The sequence below is a fragment of the Oncorhynchus mykiss genome, chromosome 18 (genome assembly GCF_057628025.1).
Source record: "Oncorhynchus mykiss isolate SJ-2025 chromosome 18, ASM5762802v1, whole genome shotgun sequence".
Lineage (NCBI taxonomy): Eukaryota > Metazoa > Chordata > Actinopteri > Salmoniformes > Salmonidae > Oncorhynchus > Oncorhynchus mykiss.
Genome location: NC_143039.1, coordinates 1436880 through 1449740, shown reverse-complemented (window position 1 = coordinate 1449740; position 12861 = coordinate 1436880).

Below are 12861 nucleotides of genomic sequence, written 5' to 3'. Positions count from 1 at the left end.
TGTTTCTATTATATTATGTTAGACCAGTTAGATCTACTGTCTCTTTTGTATTGTGACAGACCAGCTAGATCTACTGTTGCTATTATATTATGTTAGACCAGCTAGATCTACTGTCTCATTTATATTATGATAGACCAGCTATATCGAATGTCCCTATTATATTATGACAGACCAGCTAGATCTACTGTCTCATTTATATTATGACAGACCATATAGAGTTACTGTCTCATTTATATTATGACAGACCAGTTAGATCTACACTCTCTATTATATTATGACATACCAGCTAGATATACTGTCTCTATTATAATATGACAGACCAGCTAGATCTGCTGTCTCTATTATATTATGAAAGACCAGCTAGATCTACTGTCTTTATTATATTATGACAGACCAGCTATATCTAATGTCTCTATTACATTATGACAGACCAGATAAATCTACTGTCTCATTTATATTAAGACAGACCAGCTAGATCTACTGTCTTTATTATATCATGACAGACCAGCTACATCTACTGTCTCTATTATATTATGACAGACCAGCTAGATCTACTGTCTCATTTATATTATGACAGACCAGCTCAATCTACTGTCTCTATTGTATTATGACAGATCAGCTAGACCTACTGCCTCTATTATATTTTGACATACCAGATAGATCTACTGTCTCTATTATATTATGACAGACCAGCTAGATATACTGTCTTTATTAAATTATGACAGACCAGCTAGATCTACTGTCTCATTTATATTATGACAGACCAGTTAGATCTAATGTCTCTATTCTATTATGACAGACCAGCTAGATCTACTGTCTCTATTATATTATGGTAGACCAGTTAGATCTAATGTCTCTATTCTATTATGACAGACCAGCTAGATCTACTGTCTCTATTATATTATGACAGACCAGCTAGATCTACTGTCTCTATTGTATTATGACAGACCAGCTAGATCTACTGTCTCTATTGTATTATGACAGAACAGCTAGATCTACTGTCTTTATTAAATTATGACAGACCAGCTAGATCTACTGTCTTTATTATATTATGACAGACCAGCTATATCTACTGTCTTTATTATATTATGACAGACCAGCTAGATCTACTGTCTTTATTATATTATGACAGACCAGCTAGATCTACTGTCTCATTTATATTATGATAGACCAGCTCAATCTACTGTCTCTATTATATTATGACAGACCAGACAGATCTGCTGTCTCTATTATATTATGACAGACCAGCTAGATCTACTGTCTCATTTATATTATGACAGACCAGCTAGATCTACTGTCTTTATTATATTATGACAGACCAGCTATATATACTGTCTCATTTATATTATGACAGACCATCTAGATCTACTGTCTCTATTATATTATGACAGACCAGCTAGATGTACTGTCTCTATGTCTCTATTATATTATGACAGACCAGCTAGATCTACTGTTTCTATTATATTATGTTAGACCAGTTAGATCTACTGTCTCTTTTGTTTTGTGACAGACCAGCTAGATCTACTGTTTCTATTATATTATGTTAGACCAGCTAGATCTACTGTCTCATTTATATTATGATAGACCAGCTATGTCGAATGTCCCTATTATATTATGACAGACCAGCTAGATCTACTGTCTCATTTATATTATGACAGACCATATAGAGTTACTGTCTCATTTATATTATGACATGCCAGCTAGATATACTGTCTCTATTATAATATGACAGACCAGCTAGATCTGCTGTCTCTATTATACTATGACAGACCAGCTAGATCTACTGTCTTTATTATATTATGACAGACCAGCTATATCTAATGTCTCTATTATATCATGACAGACCAGCTAGATCTAATGTCTCATTTATATTATGACAGACCAGCTATATCTAATGTCTCTATTATATTATGACAGACCAGCTAGATTTACTGGCTCTATCATATTATGACATACCAGCTAGATCTACTGTCTCTATTATATTATGACAGACCAGCTAGATCTGCTGTCTCTATTATATTATGACAGACCAGCTAGATCTGCTGTCTCTATTAGAATATGACAGACCAGCTAGATATACTGTCTCTATTATATTATGACAGACAAGCTAGATCTACCGTCTCTATTATATTATGACAGACCAGATAGAAATTCTGTCTCTATTATGTTATGACAGAGCAGCCAGATCTACTGTATCTATTATATTATGACAGACCAGCTAGATGTACTGTCTCTATGTCTCTATTATATTATGACAGACCAGCTAGATCTACTGTTTCTATTATATTATGTTAGACCAGTTAGATCTACTGTCTCTTTTGTATTGTGACAGACCAGCTAGATCTACTGTTGCTATTATATTATGTTAGACCAGCTAGATCTACTGTCTCATTTATATTATGATAGACCAGCTATATTGAATGTCCCTATTATATTATGACAGACCAGCTAGATCTACTGTCTCATTTATATTATGACAGACCATATAGAGTTACTGTCTCATTTATATTATGACAGACCAGTTAGATCTACACTCTCTATTATATTATGACATACCAGCTAGATATACTGTCTCTATTATAATATGACAGACCAGCTAGATCTGCTGTCTCTATTATATTATGAAAGACCAGCTAGATCTACTGGCTCTATTATATTATGACATACCAGCTAGATCTACTATTTTTATTATATTATGACAGACCAGCTAGATCTACTGTCTCTATTATATTATGACAGACCAGCTAGATCTACTGTCTCTATTATATTATGACAGACCAGCTAGATCTAGTGTCTCATTTATATTATGAAGGACCAGCTAGATCTACACTCTCTATTATATTATGACAGACCAGCTAGATCTACTGTTTCTATTATATTATGTTAGACCAGTTAGATCTACTGTCTCTTTTGTATTATGACAGACCAGCTAGATCTAGATCTACTGTCTCTATTATATTATGACAGACCAGCTAGATCTACTGTCTCTATTGTATTATGACAGGCCAGCTAGATCTACTGGCTCTATTATATTATGACAGGCCAGCTAGATCTACTGTCTTTATTATATTATGACAGACCATCCAGATCTCCTGTATCTATTGTATTATGATAGACCAGCAAGAACTACTGTCTCTATTATATTATGACATACCAGCTAGATCTACTGTCTCTATTATATTATGACAGACCAGATATATCTACTGTCTCTATTATATTATGACAGACCAGCTAGATCTACTGTCTTTATTAAATTATGACAGACCAGCTAGATCTACTGTCTCATTTATATTATGACAAAACAGCTAGATCTACTGTCTCTATTATATTATGATAGACCAACTAGATCTACTGTCTCTATATTATGACAGACCAGATAGATCTACTGTCTCTATTATAGAATGACAGACTAGCTACATCTACCATCTCTATTATATTATGACAGACCAAATAGATCTACTGTCTCTATTATAAAATGACAGACCAGATAGATCTATTGTCTCTATTATATTATGACAGACCAGATAGATCTTCTGTCTCTATTATAATATGACAGACCAGCTAGATCTACTGTCTCTATTATATTATGACAGACCAGCTAGATCTGCTGTCTCTATTATATTATGACAGACCAGCTAGATCTACTGTCTCTATTATATTATGACAGACCAGTTAGATCTATTGTCTCTATTGTTTTATGACAGACCAGCTAGATCTACTGTCTCTATTATATTATGACATACCAGCTAGATCTACTATTTTTATTATATTATGACAGACCAGCTAGATCTACTGTCTCTATTATATTATGACAGACCAGCTAGATTTACTGGCTCTATTATATTATGACATACCAGCTACATCTACTGTCTCTATTATGTTATGACAGACCAGCTAGATCTGCTGTCTCTATTATATTATGACAGACCAGCTAGATCAGCTGTCTCTATTATATTATGACAGACCAGCTAGATCTACTGGCTCTATAGTATTATGACAGACCAGCTAGATCTACTGGCTCTATTATATTATGACATACCAGCTAGATCTACTATTTTTATTATATTATGACAGACCAGCTAGATCTACTGTCTCTATTATATTATGACAGACCAGCTAGATCTACTGTCTCTATTATATTATGACAGACCAGCTAGATCTAGTGTCTCATTTATATTATGAAGGACCAGCTAGATCTACACTCTCTATTATATTATGACAGACCAGCTAGATCTACTGTTTCTATTATATTATGTTAGACCAGTTAGATCTACTGTCTCTTTTGTATTATGACAGACCAGCTAGATCTAGATCTACTGTCTCTATTATATTATGACAGACCAGCTAGATCTACTGTCTCTATTGTATTATGACAGGCCAGCTAGATCTACTGGCTCTATTATATTATGACAGGCCAGCTAGATCTACTGTCTTTATTATATTATGACAGACCATCCAGATCTCCTGTATCTATTGTATTATGATAGACCAGCAAGAACTACTGTCTCTATTATATTATGACATACCAGCTAGATCTACTGTCTCTATTATATTATGACAGACCAGATATATCTACTGTCTCTATTATATTATGACAGACCAGCTAGATCTACTGTCTTTATTAAATTATGACAGACCAGCTAGATCTACTGTCTCATTTATATTATGACAAAACAGCTAGATCTACTGTCTCTATTATATTATGATAGACCAACTAGATCTACTGTCTCTATATTATGACAGACCAGATAGATCTACTGTCTCTATTATAGAATGACAGACCAGCTACATCTACTGTCTCTATTATATTATGACAGACCAAATAGATCTACTGTCTCTATTATAAAATGACAGACCAGATAGATCTATTGTCTCTATTATATTATGACAGACCAGATAGATCTTCTGTCTCTATTATAATATGACAGACCAGCTAGATCTACTGTCTCTATTATATTATGACAGACCAGCTAGATCTGCTGTCTCTATTATATTATGACAGACCAGCTAGATCTACTGTCTCTATTATATTATGACAGACCAGTTAGATCTATTGTCTCTATTGTTTTATGACAGACCAGCTAGATCTACTGTCTCTATTATATTATGACAGACCAGCCAGATCTACTGTATCTATTATATTATGATAGAGCAGCCACATCTACTGTATCTATTATATTATGACAGACCAGCTAGATGTACTGTCTCTATGTCTCTATTATATTATGACAGACCAGCCAGATCTACTGTATCTATTATATTATGACAGAGCATCCGCATCTACTGTCTCTATTGAATTATGACAGACCAGCTAGATCTACTGTTTCTATTATATTATGTTAGACCAGTTAGATCTACTGTCTCTTTTGTATTATGACAGACCAGCTAGATCTAGATCTACTGTCTCTATTACATTATGACAGACCAGCTAGATCTAGTGTCTCTATAGTATTATGACAGACCAGCTAGATCTGCTGTCTCTATTATATTATGACAGACCAGCTAGATCAGCTGTCTCTATTATATTATGACAGACCAGCTAGATCTACTGGCTCTATAGTATTATGACAGACCAGCTAGATCTACTGGCTCTATTATATTATGACATACCAGCTAGATCTACTATTTTTATTATATTATGACAGACCAGCTAGATCTACTGTCTCTATTATATTATGACAGACCAGCTAGATCTACTGTCTCTATTATATTATGACAGACCAGCTAGATCTAGTGTCTCATTTATATTATGAAGGACCAGCTAGATCTACACTCTCTATTATATTATGACAGACCAGCTAGATCTACTGTTTCTATTATATTATGTTAGACCAGTTAGATCTACTGTCTCTTTTGTATTATGACAGACCAGCTAGATCTAGATCTACTGTCTCTATTATATTATGACAGACCAGCTAGATCTACTGTCTCTATTGTATTATGACAGGCCAGCTAGATCTACTGGCTCTATTATATTATGACAGGCCAGCTAGATCTACTGTCTTTATTATATTATGACAGACCATCCAGATCTCCTGTATCTATTGTATTATGATAGACCAGCAAGAACTACTGTCTCTATTATATTATGACATACCAGCTAGATCTACTGTCTCTATTATATTATGACAGACCAGATATATCTACTGTCTCTATTATATTATGACAGACCAGCTAGATCTACTGTCTTTATTAAATTATGACAGACCAGCTAGATCTACTGTCTCATTTATATTATGACAAAACAGCTAGATCTACTGTCTCTATTATATTATGATAGACCAACTAGATCTACTGTCTCTATATTATGACAGACCAGATAGATCTACTGTCTCTATTATAGAATGACAGACCAGCTACATCTACTGTCTCTATTATATTATGACAGACCAAATAGATCTACTGTCTCTATTATAAAATGACAGACCAGATAGATCTATTGTCTCTATTATATTATGACAGACCAGATAGATCTTCTGTCTCTATTATAATATGACAGACCAGCTAGATCTACTGTCTCTATTATATTATGACAGACCAGCTAGATCTGCTGTCTCTATTATATTATGACAGACCAGCTAGATCTACTGTCTCTATTATATTATGACAGACCAGTTAGATCTATTGTCTCTATTGTTTTATGACAGACCAGCTAGATCTACTGTCTCTATTATATTATGACAGACCAGCCAGATCTACTGTATCTATTATATTATGATAGAGCAGCCACATCTACTGTATCTATTATATTATGACAGACCAGCTAGATGTACTGTCTCTATGTCTCTATTATATTATGACAGACCAGCCAGATCTACTGTATCTATTATATTATGACAGAGCATCCGCATCTACTGTCTCTATTGAATTATGACAGACCAGCTAGATCTACTGTTTCTATTATATTATGTTAGACCAGTTAGATCTACTGTCTCTTTTGTATTATGACAGACCAGCTAGATCTAGATCTACTGTCTCTATTACATTATGACAGACCAGCTAGATCTAGTGTCTCTATAGTATTATGACAGACCAGCTAGATCTACAGGCTCTATTATATTATGACATACCAGCTAGATCTACTGTTTTTATTATATTATGACAGACCAGACAGATCTACTGTCTCTATTATATTATGACAGACCAGCTAGATCTACTGTCTCTATTATATTATGACAGACCAGCTAGATCTACTGTCTCTATTATATTATGACAGACCAGCTAGATCTAGTGTCTAATTTATATTATGAAGGACCAGCTAGATCTACACTCTCTATTATCTTATGACAGACCAGCTAGATCTACTGTTTCTATTATATTATGTTAGACCAGTTAGATCTACTGTCTCTTGTATTATGACAGACCAGCTAGATCTAGATCTACTGTCTCTATTATATTATGACAGACCAGCTAGATCTACTGTCTGTATTATATTATGACAGACCATCCAGATCTCCTGTATCTATTGTATTATGATAGACCAGCAAGAACTACTGTCTTTATTATATTATGACAGACCAGCTATATCTACTGTCTCTATTATATTATGACAGACCAGCTAGATCTACTGTCTCATTTATATTATGATAGACCAGCTCAATCTACTGTCTCTATTATATTATGACAGACCAGCCAGATCTGCTGTCTCTATTATATTATGACAGACCAGCTAGATCTACTGTCTCATTTATATTAAGACAGACCAGCTAGATCTACTGTCTTTATTATATCATGACAGACCAGCTACATCTACTGTCTCTATTATATTATGACAGACCAGCTAGATCTACTGTCTCATTTATATTATGACAGACCATATAGAGTTACTGTCTCATTTATATTATGACAGACCAGTTAGATCTACACTCTCTATTATATTATGACATACCAGCTAGATATACTGTCTCTATTATAATATGACAGACCAGCTAGATCTGCTGTCTCTATTATATTATGAAAGACCAGCTAGATCTACTGTCTTTATTATATTATGACAGACCAGCTATATCTAATGTCTCTATTACATTATGACAGACCAGATAAATCTACTGTCTCATTTATATTAAGACAGACCAGCTAGATCTACTGTCTTTATTATATCATGACAGACCAGCTACATCTACTGTCTCTATTATATTATGACAGACCAGCTAGATCTACTGTCTCATTTATATTATGACAGACCAGCTCAATCTACTGTCTCTATTGTATTATGACAGATCAGCTAGACCTACTGCCTCTATTATATTTTGACATACCAGATAGATCTACTGTCTCTATTATATTATGACAGACCAGCTAGATATACTGTCTTTATTAAATTATGACAGACCAGCTAGATCTACTGTCTCATTTATATTATGACAGACCAGTTAGATCTAATGTCTCTATTCTATTATGACAGACCAGCTAGATCTACTGTCTCTATTATATTATGGTAGACCAGTTAGATCTAATGTCTCTATTCTATTATGACAGACCAGCTAGATCTACTGTCTCTATTATATTATGACAGACCAGCTAGATCTACTGTCTCTATTGTATTATGACAGACCAGCTAGATCTACTGTCTCTATTGTATTATGACAGAACAGCTAGATCTACTGTCTTTATTAAATTATGACAGACCAGCTAGATCTACTGTCTTTATTATATTATGACAGACCAGCTATATCTACTGTCTTTATTATATTATGACAGACCAGCTAGATCTACTGTCTCATTTATATTATGATAGACCAGCTCAATCTACTGTCTCTATTATATTATGACAGACCAGACAGATCTGCTGTCTCTATTATATTATGACAGACCAGCTAGATCTACTGTCTCATTTATATTATGACAGACCAGCTAGATCTACTGTCTTTATTATATTATGACAGACCAGCTATATATACTGTCTCATTTATATTATGACAGACCATCTAGATCTACTGTCTCTATTATATTATGACAGACCAGCTAGATCTACTGTTTCTATTATATTATGTTAGACCAGTTAGATCTACTGTCTCTTTTGTATTGTGACAGACCAGCTAGATCTACTGTTTCTATTATATTATGTTAGACCAGCTAGATCTACTGTCTCATTTATATTATGATAGACCAGCTATGTCGAATGTCCCTATTATATTATGACAGACCAGCTAGATCTACTGTCTCATTTATATTATGACAGACCATATAGAGTTACTGTCTCATTTATATTATGACATGCCAGCTAGATATACTGTCTCTATTATAATATGACAGACCAGCTAGATCTGCTGTCTCTATTATACTATGACAGACCAGCTAGATCTACTGTCTTTATTATATTATGACAGACCAGCTATATCTAATGTCTCTATTATATTATGACAGACCAGCTAGATCTACTGTCTCATTTATATTATGACAGACCAGCTATATCTAATGTCTCTATTATATTATGACAGACCAGCTAGATTTACTGGCTCTATCATATTATGACATACCAGCTAGATCTACTGTCTCTATTATATTATGACAGACCAGCTAGATCTGCTGTCTCTATTATATTATGACAGACCAGCTAGATCTGCTGTCTCTATTAGAATATGACAGACCAGCTAGATATACTGTCTCTATTATATTATGACAGACAAGCTAGATCTACCGTCTCTATTATATTATGACAGACCAGATAGATATTCTGTCTCTATTATGTTATGACAGAGCAGCCAGATCTACTGTATCTATTATATTATGACAGACCAGCTAGATGTACTGTCTCTATGTCTCTATTATATTATGACAGACCAGCTAGATCTACTGTTTCTATTATATTATGTTAGACCAGTTAGATCTACTGTCTCTTTTGTATTGTGACAGACCAGCTAGATCTACTGTTGCTATTATATTATGTTAGACCAGCTAGATCTACTGTCTCATTTATATTATGATAGACCAGCTATATCGAATGTCCCTATTATATTATGACAGACCAGCTAGATCTACTGTCTCATTTATATTATGACAGACCATATAGAGTTACTGTCTCATTTATATTATGACAGACCAGTTAGATCTACACTCTCTATTATATTATGACATACCAGCTAGATATACTGTCTCTATTATAATATGACAGACCAGCTAGATCTGCTGTCTCTATTATATTATGAAAGACCAGCTAGATCTACTGTCTTTATTATATTATGACAGACCAGCTATATCTAATGTCTCTATTACATTATGACAGACCAGATAAATCTACTGTCTCATTTATATTAAGACAGACCAGCTAGATCTACTGTCTTTATTATATCATGACAGACCAGCTACATCTACTGTCTCTATTATATTATGACAGACCAGCTAGATCTACTGTCTCATTTATATTATGACAGACCAGCTCAATCTACTGTCTCTATTGTATTATGACAGATCAGCTAGACCTACTGCCTCTATTATATTTTGACATACCAGATAGATCTACTGTCTCTATTATATTATGACAGACCAGCTAGATATACTGTCTTTATTAAATTATGACAGACCAGCTAGATCTACTGTCTCATTTATATTATGACAGACCAGTTAGATCTAATGTCTCTATTCTATTATGACAGACCAGCTAGATCTACTGTCTCTATTATATTATGGTAGACCAGTTAGATCTAATGTCTCTATTCTATTATGACAGACCAGCTAGATCTACTGTCTCTATTATATTATGACAGACCAGCTAGATCTACTGTCTCTATTGTATTATGACAGACCAGCTAGATCTACTGTCTCTATTGTATTATGACAGAACAGCTAGATCTACTGTCTTTATTAAATTATGACAGACCAGCTAGATCTACTGTCTTTATTATATTATGACAGACCAGCTATATCTACTGTCTTTATTATATTATGACAGACCAGCTAGATCTACTGTCTTTATTATATTATGACAGACCAGCTAGATCTACTGTCTCATTTATATTATGATAGACCAGCTCAATCTACTGTCTCTATTATATTATGACAGACCAGACAGATCTGCTGTCTCTATTATATTATGACAGACCAGCTAGATCTACTGTCTCATTTATATTATGACAGACCAGCTAGATCTACTGTCTTTATTATATTATGACAGACCAGCTATATATACTGTCTCATTTATATTATGACAGACCATCTAGATCTACTGTCTCTATTATATTATGACAGACCAGCTAGATGTACTGTCTCTATGTCTCTATTATATTATGACAGACCAGCTAGATCTACTGTTTCTATTATATTATGTTAGACCAGTTAGATCTACTGTCTCTTTTGTTTTGTGACAGACCAGCTAGATCTACTGTTTCTATTATATTATGTTAGACCAGCTAGATCTACTGTCTCATTTATATTATGATAGACCAGCTATGTCGAATGTCCCTATTATATTATGACAGACCAGCTAGATCTACTGTCTCATTTATATTATGACAGACCATATAGAGTTACTGTCTCATTTATATTATGACATGCCAGCTAGATATACTGTCTCTATTATAATATGACAGACCAGCTAGATCTGCTGTCTCTATTATACTATGACAGACCAGCTAGATCTACTGTCTTTATTATATTATGACAGACCAGCTATATCTAATGTCTCTATTATATCATGACAGACCAGCTAGATCTAATGTCTCATTTATATTATGACAGACCAGCTATATCTAATGTCTCTATTATATTATGACAGACCAGCTAGATTTACTGGCTCTATCATATTATGACATACCAGCTAGATCTACTGTCTCTATTATATTATGACAGACCAGCTAGATCTGCTGTCTCTATTATATTATGACAGACCAGCTAGATCTGCTGTCTCTATTAGAATATGACAGACCAGCTAGATATACTGTCTCTATTATATTATGACAGACAAGCTAGATCTACCGTCTCTATTATATTATGACAGACCAGATAGAAATTCTGTCTCTATTATGTTATGACAGAGCAGCCAGATCTACTGTATCTATTATATTATGACAGACCAGCTAGATGTACTGTCTCTATGTCTCTATTATATTATGACAGACCAGCTAGATCTACTGTTTCTATTATATTATGTTAGACCAGTTAGATCTACTGTCTCTTTTGTATTGTGACAGACCAGCTAGATCTACTGTTGCTATTATATTATGTTAGACCAGCTAGATCTACTGTCTCATTTATATTATGATAGACCAGCTATATTGAATGTCCCTATTATATTATGACAGACCAGCTAGATCTACTGTCTCATTTATATTATGACAGACCATATAGAGTTACTGTCTCATTTATATTATGACAGACCAGTTAGATCTACACTCTCTATTATATTATGACATACCAGCTAGATATACTGTCTCTATTATAATATGACAGACCAGCTAGATCTGCTGTCTCTATTATATTATGAAAGACCAGCTAGATCTACTGTCTTTATTATATTATGACAGACCAGCTATATCTAATGTCTCTATTACATTATGACAGACCAGATAAATCTGCTGTCTCATTTATATTAAGACAGACCAGCTAGATCTACTGTCTTTATTATATCATGACAGACCAGCTACATCTACTGTCTCTATTGTATTATGACAGATCAGCTAGACCTACTGCCTCTATTATATTTTGACATACCAGCTAGATCTACTGTCTCTATTATATTATGGTAGACCAGTTAGATCTAATGTCTCTATTCTATTATGACAGACCAGCTAGATCTACTGTCTCTATTATATTATGACAGACCAGCTAGATCTACTGTCTCTATTGTATTATGACAGACCAGCTAGATCTACTGTCTCTATTGTATTATGACAGACCAGCTAGATCTACTGGCTTTATTAAATT